At 42.0% G+C, this 15239-nt stretch overlaps 1 protein-coding gene across 1 annotated transcript in view; it reads right to left on the bottom strand.

Moving 5' to 3' along the window:
• TRAFD1 (TRAF-type zinc finger domain containing 1) overlaps positions 1-15239 on the bottom strand; it is a 48198-nt gene that overhangs the window by 25824 nt on the left and 7135 nt on the right. Inside the window, exon 2 of the mRNA XM_043557643.1 lies at positions 10704-10938. The gene's annotated coding sequence lies outside the window, so the exon portion shown is untranslated. The remainder of the gene's footprint in view (positions 1-10703; positions 10939-15239) is intronic.

Here is a 15239-nt window from a genome sequence, read left to right as displayed (position 1 = left end):
CAAAATTAATCTAAAGTGAGAGAAGTCAGAATAATGGTTCCATCTGAAGGGTATGGACTGCAGGGGAATCTGAGAAAGATTTCCAAGTCCTGGAAATGTTCTAGATCTCAATCTTCAAAGGGGTAAATACAGATGTATTGGAAAATAGCCACTAAGCTGAATGCTTAAGACTTAAACACTTTGTAGTATATGTTAAAGAGAACATACCACTCAATATTGTTCTGCACCTTAACTTTTGTTTGTAATACTACATAATGTCTTAGAGATCTATCCATTATTAGCACATCTACCTAGAGCAGCTTCAATCTTTTTTGATGGTAACTCCGTTGTATGAACAAACCCTGATATATTCAACTAGTTCTCTACTGATAGACATTTTGGCTGTGAAATGTCATTTTTTAATACAGCATAAGCAATATCTGAAGTCTAAAACTACCTCAGTGCCAGCCTCATTGATTTGCTCAGCAAATGTATAGAGTGTACCCTATGTGACAGGCCCCAAATAAGATTCCAGAGCTTCAGTGGCAAACAACAGGATGAGCTTCTGCCTTCCCAGAGCTTATCCTGGAGACAGGCCCAGTGGCAATGACAAAGAGTATGGTACACACTGTGGCACCTGAAAGAATGTATCTGCCAACAACAAATTGTATGTATTTGTAAATCAATATATATGTGTGTACAAATAATTCGAATAAGTAATTAATTTTTTTAATATTTGTTTATTTTTGAGGGAGAGAGAGCACAAGTGGGGAGGGGCAGAGAGAGAGGGAGACACAGAATCCAAAGCAGGCTCTAGGCTCTGAGCTGTCAGCACAGAGCCCCCATGTAGGGCTTGAACTCATGGACCACGAGATCATGACCTGAGCCAAAGTCAGATGCTTAACTGACTGAGCCACCCAGATGCCCCTAAGTTTTAAAAAGAATGGATGTAGTTTTTGTCACTGGCTCCTGGCCCAGAGCTTCAAAAGAATGGGATTTCCTGAGTGACAAGAGTGTCTTTGTCTTGGTAGTAGTGACTCAAGGTGTGCCCCTATGTAGCTTCAGAATGGTGGGCTGGTCACCAGAAAGACCCAGGCACTTGATCAGAAGATCGGACCTTTACACTTCTGAGGAGGGGAGGGCTCTGGATATTGAGTTTAATTAATCACCTGACCAATGATTTAATCAATCCTGCCTATGGTAATAAAACCCCAACAAAAGCTCTGGACACCTAGGCTCGAGGGAGCTTCCTGGTTGGTGAACATACTAATGTACCAGGAGATACATCCTTACTCCACAGGAAGAAGGCACAGAAGCTTTGCATTGTTCCCCTAGAATGAACCTGATGTGTCTCTTCATTTGGCTGTTTCTGATCTGTATCCTGGCCCAAGAGCTTCTAAAACTTTGAAATTCCATGAGAAAATTGTCTTTTGTCGTTCAGTATAAGCTCCTTTCAACCATAGGAGAGTTTATGCTCATGACGTGACTCTTGGTGAGCCCCTAGGTGACTTCAGGATGGGAGCTAGTTGCCAGGACAACTAACATTGTGAATAGAGAGTCGGAAAAATTTCAGCCCCACACCACTCCTCCACTCTTGCCTCTTTCCCCTCTGGGGAAAGGAAAAGTGCTGGAGGTTGAGTTAATCACCAATGGCCAATGGTTTTCTGAGTTCTGTGGGTCATCCTAGTGAATTGTCAAACCTAAGGGAGTCATGAAAAACCCTGAATTTACAGCCAGTTAGCCAGAACTTCAGTTGGCCTGGGGACCCCTAAAGTGTGGCTGGCGATTGGAATGAGGGCAGTCTTGTCGGGACCACTAAGATCTGTTTTTCACTCACAGCAATTAAGTTCTGGCAACAAATGTGTAGATTTTTTTCTCACATCAACAACCAATCCTTCAACCCTCCAGACTTCAGCTGGGTATCCTACAGTTTAATTCAATTCTGACCCTAAATACCTGGAGTTCGCATCAGATCTTACAAGTTAAGGGCTCAGACCCACAAGATCCCCCCTACCCCCCCCCCCCACACACTCACTTCAGATGCCAGTCCCAAGTTCATGTTGTTACCTGTGCTTCTGACCAACTTGTTATAAATCAGAGGTTCCCACAACCCTCTCCTCAGGTTCTATAATGGCCCACAGAACTCAGGGAAACACTGTACTTACATTTAGTAGTTAGTTGTAAAGGATATTTTAAAAGGTATAGATAATAGCAGGGCAAAGTCTGGATGGGTCCTGACCATAGGAGCTTCTGTGTTAGTTGAGTTAAGGTGTGCCACCCTCCTGGCAGATGGATGCATTTACCAAACCAGAGGCTCTCCAAACTCCATAGTTTAGGGTTTTTATGAAGGTTCCATTACATAGGCATGGTGGATTAAACCATTGACCATTGGTGATTAACTCAACCTCCAGCCCTTTTCCTTTCCCCAGAGGCAAGAGTGGAGGAGTGGTGTGGGGCTGAAATTTCCAACTCTCTATTCACAATGTTCGTTGTCCTGGAAACTAGCTTCCATCCTGAAATCGCCTAGGGGCTCACCAAGAGTCACCTCATGAGCATAAACACTCCTATGGTTGAAAGGAGCTTACTTATACTGAACAACAAAAGACAAATTTCTCAGGGAATTTCAAAGTTTTAGAAGCTCTTGGGCCAGGAACTAGGGCAAAGACCAAACACTTATTATTATATCACCATATCACAGGAACGGAGCCCTTAAACCTGTGTAGCCGGGTCCTAACTCCAGAAGGTTAGCATCAGAATTGAATAAGTACACCCAGCTGAGACTGACAACAGAACACAGGCTTTAGGAGAGAAGCCTGGTTAGGTATAAGACCACCCAACCTACAGTGGGTGTTCAGAGAGTCTTTGAGTCACAGCAACTAATTAGGTGCAGTCTCTGCCTGCAGTGAACTTAGGTTATTTGTAAATAGGTTTCTTCTGAACTTTGAAACAGATTTTTCCATAGAAAGAGTGTTACAGTAGTGATTCCTATCTCAAACTGCCCCACAAAATGTTACTCAATTTATAACAACACTCTCCAGGGGCACCTGGGTGGCTCAGTTGATGAAGCATCTGACTTCAGCGCCGGTCATGATCTCACAGTTCGTGAGTTCCAGCCCCAAATGAGTTCAAGCCCTATGTCAGGCTCTGTGCTGACAGCTCAGAGCCAGGAGCCTCCTTCAGGTTCTGTGTCTCTCTCTCTGCCCCCGCCCTCAAAAATAAATGTTAGAAAAAGTTTATAACAACACTTTCCAGCAATCCTGTAAACGAAATAGGATTTAACATTTTCAATAAATCACAGAGTTTTGTGTCTTGTAATTGATAATCTTGTCTAAAAAAAAGCATTATAAAAACCTGAATCTCTGCGAATATATTTCCTTCTCCCATCCACAGATCCTGTGGCCACAGCAAAAGAAGGGGAGTAATTTTTCCCCTCCTTAAAAGTATTAGGCCTTTTCTCAAGGTTCATGAGTTCCAACCCCACACCAAGCTCTGCACTGGTGGGACAGACCCTGCTTGGGATTCTCTCTCTCCCTCTCTCCCTCTCTCTCTCTGCCCCTTCCCCACTTGTGTGTGTTCTCTCTCTCTCTCAAAATAAATAAATAAATAAACTTAAAAAAAAAAACAACACTATTATCCTTTTGACCAAGCAACTTAACCAAGAAACTTATAGGAAGCCAACTTATATGTAGAAATACTCATGCTATGTAATTACAGGGATGCCTATTAATGTTTTCAGGAATGAAAAATAGTGACAAATGGTCCCTCAAAAGGAGACCAATTAAATAAATTATACTTCAATGGAACCATCCATACAAAAAGTAAAAAGAATCAAGTATGGAAAGATAATGCAAAATATTTTCTTTTATGAAAAGAAAGTTGAAAACCAAATTAGTAGGATTCTATACTTGTAAATACAATATTAACAATATTAGTAAATTAAACTATCTAGTAGTATGTTAGAATAGGCTTAGAAATAAATTGGAGGAATAATCCATTCCCAGTGATGGACTCTAAAAGGTTGGGCTTACAAGGACTTTGACCTCTTTCCATTAAATAATTTTGCAAGTGGCTTATTTTTGAAAGCAGGGGGAAAAAAATGAATCCATATCTCTTTCTGTGCTCCTGGCTTGCATACAATGTATTGATGGGAGAGAGATAAGCCAGATTTTCAGACTTGATGACTGCTTTGTATGCCTTATTGAATGATCTATGGCATGTTTTTCTTTTTTAATGTTTATTTATTTTTGAGAGAGAAAGAGAGACAGAGTGTAAGCAGGGGAGGGGCAGAGAGAGAAGGAGACACAGAATCTGAAGCAGGCTTCAGGCTCCAAGTTGTCAGCACAGAGGCTGACACCAGGCTTGAACTCATGAACTGTGAGATCATGACCTGAGCCGAAGTTGGACGCTTAACCGACTGAGCCACCCAAGTGCCCCCCCTTTTTTTTTTTTAAGTTTGTTTATCTTGAGAGAGAGAGACAGAGAGAGAGAGAGAGCGTGCAGAAGGAAGGGAGGGGCAGAAAGAGAAGGAAAGAGGGAGAGAATTCCAACAGACTCCAGGCTGTCAGCACGGGGCCCTATACGGGGCTCAATCTCACAAACTGTGAGATCATGTCCTGAGCAGAAATCAACAAAAGGCAGACACCTAACCAACTAAGCCACCCAGGTGCCCCTAGGTTTCTTTCACTCAGCATGTTTTTGAGGTTCATCCACACTGTTGATCACATCAGTAACTCATTTCCTTTTATTGCCTAGAAGCATTCTATCACATGGATATACCATAATTTGTGTTGATGGACAGTAGAGTTGATTCCAGCTTTTGGCTAATATGGATAAGCTGCTATGAACATTCTGTACAAGTCTGTTGGCAGGGCATGTTTTTATTTCTTTTGGATAAATACTTAGGAGTGGAACTGCTGGATCACATGGTAAGTCTATGTTTCAATTTTACAAGAAACTGCCCAACTGTTTTCCAAAGCGATTATACCATTTAACATTCCCACCAACAGTGTATGAGCACTGTAGTCGTTCCACATACTTGCCAACTTGGTATAAACACATTTTCAATAAACAAACAGAAGAATAGTGGTCCTGTCTCCTGGGAAAAACTTTCTTCCCTTGCTTAGGAAATCCAGACATTCTTCTGAATTCAGGCTTTACAGTGGGAGACAACATCACCCAGGGCAGGATAAAGTAAGAATGACAAGCTGAAACTTGCCTTAACTCCCTGGGGGTGTCTTATTTTTTCTTGCCTATATCCAGCAGGGAAAAAAAAAAAAAAAAAGTTTACCAACATTTTATTTCTGACCCAAAGAGGCAGGCAGGATTGTGGTGATTACAGCGGCAGTAGAAAGGATTTAGACGAGATCTGAGGAAGACCTGGCTCCTGTTTTACTAGGAGACTGTTGGGAAAAGAGGATTAGATGCAGTTCCCCTTCAGTGCTGTTTCTCCAGCTGTAGCGGAATTTTAATAGAGCCCTGGGGATAGGTGTTGCCTTATCCTTCCCAGCTCGGCCAAACTCAGGTCCCAGCCAGGATGGGGGCAGGGAATCCCTCTCTTCTGGCCAAAGCTGTCACCTACCTAGTCTGAGAAGCCTGAAGGGACCCTATCCCCAACATTTCCCCACAGCCCCTGTCCTGGGCCCCCTTAATTCCCCACAGTCCTCTGCTCCCTCAGCCACAGCCCCTGCCCTGTCTAGGGATTTTCCCTAACCGAAAGCAGCTTTTCCTTGTGTCTCCAGTAGCCAACCTTTCCTTCCTCCCATGTTTGCTTCTCAGCAGTGCCTGGAGTCACATATTCCTGGCCTGGTGCCCAGCACAGTCTCTGACACATAGAAGGCAATTAATTCATACTTGTGGAATTACATCAAGGTGTTTCTGATAGTTATCTCTAGTTTGGAGTCCTGATGGTTTTCTTTGTGGGCTGCTTCATGATAAACATTAAAAGTTAGTTTGGGCCAAAACAAAATATGTTTTCGTTTAATTGAATTCCATTTCTCTCTTTTGGAGCATCCCAGCCTTCTTTGCACCTTGCTCAGCTGTCCTCCAGCTCCATCTGTCTTTTAGGTCACTGGCCAACCCCCCGTCCTTGCTGGATCTTCCTGTCACTGTTATGGATGCAGCAAGGGGCAACTTGGCAGGAAGGGAGTCCCTGGCTCCCTGGCATCTCAGCAAACACCATCCCCAACACCTTCTCCCTCTCCACTCATCTTTTCAAATACCTCTGGAGGAAGGGACTACCATTGTCTTGTTCTAATGTGTATTAGGGTATCATCAAACACAATAAAGTGCATAAATCTTAAGTGTACCATGAAATGTATGATTTATAACAGCTTTATTGAGATATAGTTCATGTATCATACAATTCACCCATTTAAAGTGTTTTGTGGTTTTTAGCATATTCACGAAGTTGTACAATCATGACCAAAATCTAATTCTAGAATACGTTTTTTTTTTTTCAAAAATGTTTATTTATTTTTGAGGGGGGGGGCAGAGAAAGAGAGAATCTCAAGCAGGCTCTGCACTGTCAGCACAGGCTCAAACTCACGAATCAAGAGATCATGATTTGAGCTCAAATCAAGAGTTGGACAATCAAATGACAGCCACCCAGGTGCACCAGAATTTTTTTTTAAAAGATTTTATTTTAGGGGTGCCTGGGTGGCGCAGTCGGTCAAGCATCCGACTTCAGCCAGGTCACGATCTCACGGTCCGTGAGTTCGAGCCCCACATCAGGCTCTGGGCTGATGGCTCAGAGCCTGGAGCCTGTTTCCAATTCTGTGTCTCCCTCTCTCTCTGCCCCTCCCCCGTTCATGCTCTGTCTCTCTCTGTCCCCAAAATAAATAAATGTTGAAAAAAAAAGATTTTATTTTAAAGTAGGCTCCATGCCCAACACGGAGCTTAAACTCACAACCCTGAGATCAAGAATCACATACTCTACCAATTGAGCCAGGCAGGTACTCTCATAAGATTTTATTTTTAAGTAATCTCTACACCCACTGTGAGGCTCAAATTTACAACCCTGACACCAAGAATCTCATGCTCTACTGACTGAGCCAGCCAGGTGCCCATTAATTCTAGAATATTTTTGCCATCCCCAAACAACCCTTGGGGATTGTGAATAGTCACCCCCTATTTTTCCCTTATCTTGGCTCCTGACCTGGTGACCACTAATCTCCTTTGTGTCTTCCCAGATTTGCCTATCCTGGACATTTCACATGAATGGAATTATATAATATGTACACTTTTGTGTCTGGCTTCTTTCACTTAGCATGATATGTTTTCGAGGTCCACCCATGTTGTAGCATGGATCAGTCCTTCATTTCTTTTTACAGCTGAATGATATTCCATTGTAGTGGATATGACCAGATTTTATTTATCTGTTCATCAGTGTGTCCTTCAAAAGTTCCTATGTTTAAGTCCTAATCCCCTAGTACCTCAGAATGTGATTGTATTTGAAGATAGCATCTCCAAGGAGGTCATCCAATGTGACTGCTGTCAATGTGTCTTCAGAACAAGAGGAGATTAGGACACAGACACACTGAAAGAAGACCATGTCAAGATACAGGGAGAAGACAGCCATCTACAAGCCAATGAGACAGGCCTCAGAGGATACCAATTCGGCTGAGACCTTGATCTCAGACTTTCCCCTCCAGAATTGTGAGAACATCAGTTTCTGTTGTTTAGGCTGACTGTTCTGTAGTACTTTGTTATGGTAGCTCTAGCAAACTAATTAAAGGTTGTTTCTACTTTTTGACTTTTATTCATAATGCTGCTGTGAATATTTGCATACAAATTTTTGTGTGGACATATATTTTCATTTTCCTAGGAGAAATTCCACCTGGGAGTGGTGTTTGCACAGTGAATTTTTACATATGTGTATGCCCATGCGACTACCACCCAGATCAAGAAATAGAAGATTTCTAGCACCAGAAAGTTCCTTTACACTGCATCCCTATCTGTTCACATCCACTGGGTAACCAGTCTTCTGACTTCTACTACTTATGAATAGTTTTTGCCTGTTCCTGAACATCATGTAAATAGAATGGCCACTATACACTCTTTTCTGCCTGACTCCTTTCATGCAATATTTTGATTGTTGTATTCACCCATGGTTTTACATGTAGCCTTAGAGTGTTCATTTTCATTGCTGTATAGCATTCCACAATTTATTAATTATAGTATATGACAGTATATAGTATATTATTTATAGTATATATTGCAATCTATTAACTCATTCTACTCTTTTTTATTTTTTTACTTTTTAATTTTTTTAAAATGTTTATTTACTTTTGAGAGAGAAACAGACCGTGAGCAGGGGAGGGGCAGAGAGAGAGAGGGAGACACAATCTGAAGCAGGCTCCAGGCTCCGAGCTGTCAGCACAGAGCCCAACGCCAGGCTTGAAGTCACAAACCGCGAAATCATGACCTGAGCTGAAGCCAGACGCTTAACTGACTGGGCCACCCAGGCACCCCTACTCTTTTTTTAGATGTTTTTTATTTATTTATTTTTAACATTTATTTATTTTTGAGAGACAGAGAGACAGAGCACAAGTGGGGGAGGGGCAGAGAGAGGAGACACAGAATCTGAAGCAGGTTCCAGGCTCTGAGCTGACAGCACAGAGCCTGACGCGGGGCTCGAACTCACAAACCATGAGATCATGACCTTAGCTGAAGTTGGACGCTCAACCAACTGAACCACCCAGGTGCCCCTAAATGTTTATTTTTGAGAGAGAGAGAGAGAGAGACAGAGAGAGACAGAGAGACAGAGCATGAGCAGGGGAGGGGCAGAAAGAAAGGGATACAGAGAAATCAAAGCAGGCTCCAGGCTTTTTGCTGTCAGAACAGAGCCTGCTTAGGCTCCTCTGTCCCCCTCTCTGTCTGCCCCTCTCCTTCAGGCTCTCTCTCTCTCTCTCAAAAATAAATAAACATTACAAAAAATATACGACATTCATTTCTTTTTTCAATTTTAACTAGGCTCCATGCCTGATGTGGGGCTTGAACTCACGACTCTGAGATTAAGAGTTGCATGCTCTACCGACTGAGCCAGCCAGGTGCTTCACTACTTATTTCCATTAGGTGTACAGCCAAGAATGGAATTGCTAGGCTGAGTTGTGTAATATGCATTTATTTAGCTTTTTCTCATTAAAGATTTTATTTATTTATTTTAGTTTTTTTTTTTTATGTTTATTTATTTTGAGAGAGAGCAAGGGAGGGGCAGAGAGTAAGGGAGAAAGGAAATCCCAAGCAGGCTCTGCAGAAGCAGCACAGAGCCTAATGTGGGGCTCAGACTAATGAACTGTGAGATCATGACCCGAGGCAAAACCAAGAATCAGACACTCAACTGACTGAGCCACCCGGGTGCCCCAAGATTTTGTTTTATTTTTATTTTTAAAGTTTATTTTGAGAGAGAGGGGGGAGGGGCAGAGAGAGAGGGAGATAGAGAATCTCAAGTAGGCTCTGTGTTATCAGTACAGAGCTGGACAAAGGGCTTGAATCCAAGAAGAGTGAGATCAAGACCTGAGCAGAAATCAAGAGTCAGACATACAACCAATTGAGCCACCCAGGCACCCCTTATTTTTAAGTAATCTCTATACCCAACATGGAGCTCGAACTCACAACCCCAAGATCGAGAGTCACATGCTCTACTGACTGAGCCAGCCAGGCACCCCTAGCTTTTGCTTATTAAAAGTTCCAGCCAGGGGCGCCTGGGTGGCTCAGTCAGTTAAGTGTCCGACTTTGGCTCAGATCATGATCTTTCGGCTCATGAGTTCGAGCCCTGCACCTGGCTCTGTGCTGACAGCTCAGAGCCTGGAGTCTGCTTCAGATTCTGTCTCCCTCTCTCTCTCTCTCTCTGCCCCTCCCCTGCTCATGCTCTGTCTCTGCCTTTCTCTCTCTCTCTCTCTCTCTCTCTCTCTCAAAAGTAAACAAACATTAAAAAAAAAAAAAGTTCCAGTCACTGGGGGCACCTGGGTGGTTAAGCATCCAACTCTTGATTTTGCCTCAGGTCGTGATCTCACACATTGAGCTCTGCGCCTGGGCTGACAGCCTGGAGGCTTCTTGGGTTTCCCTCTGCCCCTCTCCTGCTTCAGCACACTCTCGCATGGTGTCTCTCTCTCTCTCTCAAAATAAATAAACATAAAAAAAAAGTTCCAGCCACGTATGTGCCTATAAATATTTCCAGTTCTTGAGAGTTGATTTTCAAGTATTTACACTTTGTTTCATTTTTTTTTCCCACCTGCAAGTCTTGGGATTCTATCTTCTTATATTTCTTAGTGACCCCAGGAGATGTCATTAGACTGTCACTTGATGGTTACCAAGAGGGGCTTAGACAACTGATAAGCTGGAAAGAGGAAATAGGGCCTCTACTTGTGGGTAAGGGGGTGGAACGTAGCTATTAGGGAGGCAACCCACAGTATCTGCCCCAGGAAGGGCACTCATCACACACATTTACCCTGTTGATGGAGGTAGGACTTTCAGGGAGGGCTTTAAACATCCACTTTGTTTGCTACTTTGCACATGGTCACAAGTATATTCATCTACTGCTAGAGGAATACTTGTGAAATCACTGCTAAAAACCAATTTCCTCATCAAGGTGCCAGGCCCCAGAATGTTTACATCATTTTGTCAATTCTGAAGTGGGGGTGGGGTGGGGGGGGAAGGGCGTGGCTAGGAAACTCAGCTGACAACTGGGTACTCATACATATTCATAAGAAGAATGGAGATTGTACCTGAGTTCTCAGAGCATGCTGGGAAATTTTCGAGTGCCTGGTTTACTAGGCAGAATTCCCAGAAGCTGCTGCTCCCTTTTCCTGATGGCTTCCTCATCCCTTAGATGCTTGCACAGTGCCCTTCTAGTGTTGAGAGGAGGAGACATCTTAGGATCACTTGCGTTGTGGTCTGCTTTTCCAGAAAACCTCTCAGTTCTCTCACCCTGATGCTGCCTAGGAAAGTACTTCTCATTTCCTAGAGGGAAAGACATTAATGCTTAAATTGTATTTTTCAGAGGGTTGTTTGAGGGCTGGCAGGATTAGCATCCTTTGGGGCAGGGAAAATGCTTGTAAAAATGCAGGTGCCCAGGCCCACTCCCCCACCTATTAGATACAAATTTCTGTGGTGGGGTCCCTGAATATTCGTTTTAGAAGTTTGTGGGTGATTCTTATGCTCAATGAAGTTAGAGAACCCTCTGGCTTAAGTGATCAATTAAAGGAAAATCAATAACACAGACATATTCTTGAAACTACATCCAGTCCCATCCACCTGCTCCCACCAAACTGAGTATCTTGCAGCTTTACCTACCCACCCTTGCCCCACTAGGACTTCTCAAATACTGTTTCTTTCTGCTACAACCCATCTGATTTCCCTCATCCTTCAAGGCTTACTTTTAATGTCACATATTCCTAGAAATCTTTCCAGAACTCTGTGTAAGGTGCCTCTCCTCTGGTTCCTATTGCTTCCTGTGATTATCCCAGAACCCCTGGAAAGCTGCAGTATTGTCATCCAAGCAGGCACCTGTCTGTCCCATTGTACTGTTGGAGAAATGAATAAAGTACTGCACCAAAGATGGCTGATGGGACTAAAACAAGCTCTGGTCTCTAGCTTAGAGACCCCTCTTCCGGGTTCTTCCTGCCCTGTTTGCCATGTGCGCGAAAACCCACCATGGATGTGGAAGCTGACAAGTATAAATTACCCTTCCCACTTGCATTCGGGGCTCAGATCTTTGGAGAAACAGTCTCCTCTGAGCCCACCGGTGTTAAATAAATCTCCAATCCACCAAGATCTCTGAGTGTCACTCGTTTTTTCTGCCAGTGTTCCAGCCTGGTTCCGTAACAGTACTGAACCAGTTCCTGGAAGACTGGGCAGACTTTTTTTTTTTTTTCATGGGCATAGCTGGCACCTAGCATAGGGTGGGGCACACAGTAGGCACTCAGTAAATGTTGAATAAAGGCAAGAATTACCTATTATGACTAGTGCTTTTTATGCCAATTTAAGAAATCCTTGCCTACCTCACCACAAAGGTATTTTCCTGTTTTCTTCTAGAAGCCCTATTGTTTTACCTTTTACATTTAGGTCTACGACCCATCTTGAATTAATATTTGTGAACGGCATGAGGTAGGGGTAAAGAGTTTTTTTGTTTGTTTTGAGGTGAAGATTTTTTTTCTATTAAATTTTACGTGGGCCTTTGTCATAAATCCAGTGACCATCCATGTAGGAATCTCTTTCTGGACTCTTTGTTCTACTAATCTGTTTGTCTATCTTAAGCCAGTATCACACTATCTTAATGATTATGGCTTTAACATAAGTCTTGAAATCTGGTAATATAAAATCCTCCTCCTGGGGCGCCTGGGTGGCTCAGTCGGTCAAGCGTCCAACTTCAGCTCAGGTCATGATCTCATGGTTCATGAGTTCGAGTCCTGTGTCGGGCTCTGTGCTGACAGCTCAGAGCCTACAGCCTGCTTCAAAGTCTGTGTGTCCCTCCCTCTCTCTCTCTGCCCTTCCTCTGCTCCTGCTCTGTCTCTGTCTCTCTCTCAAAAATAAACATTAAAAAAATTTTTTTAAATCCTCCTCCTGTGTTCCTCTTTTTCAAGATTATCTTGGCTATTTTAGGTCATTTGCATCTGCATACAAATTTTAGAATTAGGGGTGCCTGGGTGGCTCATTGGGTTAAGTTCAATGTGGGAGATCACGACTTGAGGCAAAATCAAGAGTTGGATGCTTAACCACCCAGGTGCCCCCAGGTGAACCTGGGTGGTTCAGTTGGTTGAGCGTCCAACTTCAGCTCAGGTCATGATCTCATGGTTTGTGAGTTCGAGCCCCACATCGGGGTCTGTGCTGACAGCTCAGAGCCTGGAGCCTGTTTTGGATTGTGTGTCTCCCTCTCTCTCTGCCCCTCCCCCGCTTGCGCTGTCTCTCTTTTTCTCTCTCAAAAATAAATAAACGTTAAAAAAAATTTAGAATCAGTCAGTGAATTTCCTGACTGGTTTTACTCTATTATCTCTTATGCTTTATCTTACCAGAAAATTGACCACACAGCAGGAAATTGCATTATTTCCTAGAGGCTCCTTAATTTTTTTTTTTTCCAGAGGCTCCTACATTTTAAATCAAGGGCCAACTTTTTGGCATCCAAGCAGCCAAATGCAGCTAACAAGGCTCTCCCCAGAGTTCAGCAACTCAGAGGCTGAATAGAGCAAGTCCAGATTTAGAACACAGAATCCAGTGAGGTTGGCAAATTCCTTCTTTGTGGCCCCCAGCTTTGACCTGCCCTTGAAGGGAGCCTGTAAACTGTTCCATGACTAGACAGAAGTGCATATGGAAATTTAATACATGATAAAGATGGCATTGTGTGCTTTGTGAAAAAGATGGATTATTCAATAAATGAGGTTTGGAGCAACTGGAAAAGATAAAATAAGACTGGAACCCTGCGTCATTATTCATACCGAAATAAAGTCCAAATTGACCAAGGACTTAAATTTTAAAAACAAAACCATAAAAATACCAGGAGAACTAACAAAGGAATTTTAAAATAATAGTGGAGTGGGGAAATGCTACAAAAAATAAAACATTTCTTCACTATAAAACAACCCATGTCCCCCAAATGAAAAAGCAAACAATACACTGGAAAAAATATGTGAAACACCTGTTTATGGCATAAGGCTAATTTCCTTAATATATAAAGGGTGACTATAAATTAATAACAAAAGACTAACAATCTGAAAAAAAATGGAAACAGGACATGACCAGGTTGATAAAAGAAAATGCATTACCAATTGGTCTTAAACAGATGAAAATATGCTAAATATCATTCATAACCTGAGAAACATGAGTTAGAATTACACTGAGATATCATTTTTCACTGTGAGATTGTCAAAGATACAAAAGTTTGAGAGCACACTGTGTGGCAAGGGAAACTGGCATTTCTACATACTGGTTGTGGGAATATAAACTGGTACAACCTTTGCGAGGTGCTATTAGGGAATACTGATTCGAATGTTAGGTGAAAAGAACAACTTACAGAAGCAGATGAGTAATATGATAACATGGAATTTTTAAAGAAAGCAAAACTATCATATATTGTTCATGCATATATACATATGCAATAAAAATATTAAAACATGGAAGGAAAAATACCTGCCAATAGCATAATAGTGGTTATCTCTGGAGAAGTAGGGAGGGGGAGAGATAAAGAATTGTATGTCCAATATCAAATCTCTATGCTTGCAAAATGTTAATGTTTGTTAGAACTGTGTAATATGTATACACGGGTACTCTCACAGATCTTGAAACATTTGAACATTTTTTTAAATTAAAAAATATAGTTTATAGAAGGATATTATTAGGGTGATGGAAATGTTCTAAAATCTGATTATTAGAATGGTTCCACAACTCTGTAAATGTACTAAAAATCATTGAATTGTGCACTTAAGACGGGTGAATTTTATGGTATGGAAGTCATATTTCAATAAAATTGGTATAAAAATGATAGAGATAGCTCACAAAAAGTTCACATTCATATATTCATATTTGCTTTGTTTTATTAAAAAAGTAATTAAAATGAGCACCTGGCTGGCTCAGTTGGTAGAGCATATGACTCTTGATCTCAGAGTTGTGAATTCATGCCTCAAATTGGTTATAGAGCTTACCTTAAAAAATATTAAAATGAAATCCATCTTAAAAATATATAAATGTAAAAAAACAAAATGAGATCCATTCTTTTCGAATTTGGAAACTGGGCTGGGCAATTTGGCATTCGTGTGCCCCCTGGTGGAAAGAATTGGAAGTGCTGGGATGGATTAAAGAGCTAGGAGGCCTCAGACCTATCCTTTCTTTTCCTGATGAGGAAAATGAGTGAGGCCCAGGGTTATACTGCGAATTACTGGCCTAACCAAGACCATGACCCTGGTTCTCCCAACTCTTATCTCCAGGTTCTGTGTTTCTTTGTCTTGAACTCTACCTTTAATTCTGTGCCTGCTTTGTACTTTTGGCCTTTTTTATGCTAAGTAAGTGTTTGGACCCAAGCCTGTTTGATTTCAGAGCCAGAATTGCTGTTTTATTCTACAGTCAAAGTGCAGGGAATCAACTGTGAAAACTGAAATATAGCACTTTTATTCCATGAAGGATTAGGATTAGGTATTGAAACATATCCATCAAGGGGCACCTGGCTGGCTTAGTCGGAACAGCATGTGACTCTTAATTTCTGGGTTGTGAGTTCAAGCCCCATGGTGGGTGCAGAGATTATTAAAAACTAAATAAATAAACCTAAAAAAGGA

Source organism: Prionailurus bengalensis, chromosome D3 (genome assembly GCF_016509475.1).
Source record: "Prionailurus bengalensis isolate Pbe53 chromosome D3, Fcat_Pben_1.1_paternal_pri, whole genome shotgun sequence".
In the NCBI taxonomy this organism is placed as follows: domain Eukaryota; kingdom Metazoa; phylum Chordata; class Mammalia; order Carnivora; family Felidae; genus Prionailurus; species Prionailurus bengalensis.
This window is presented reverse-complemented; position numbering and strand designations above follow the sequence as displayed.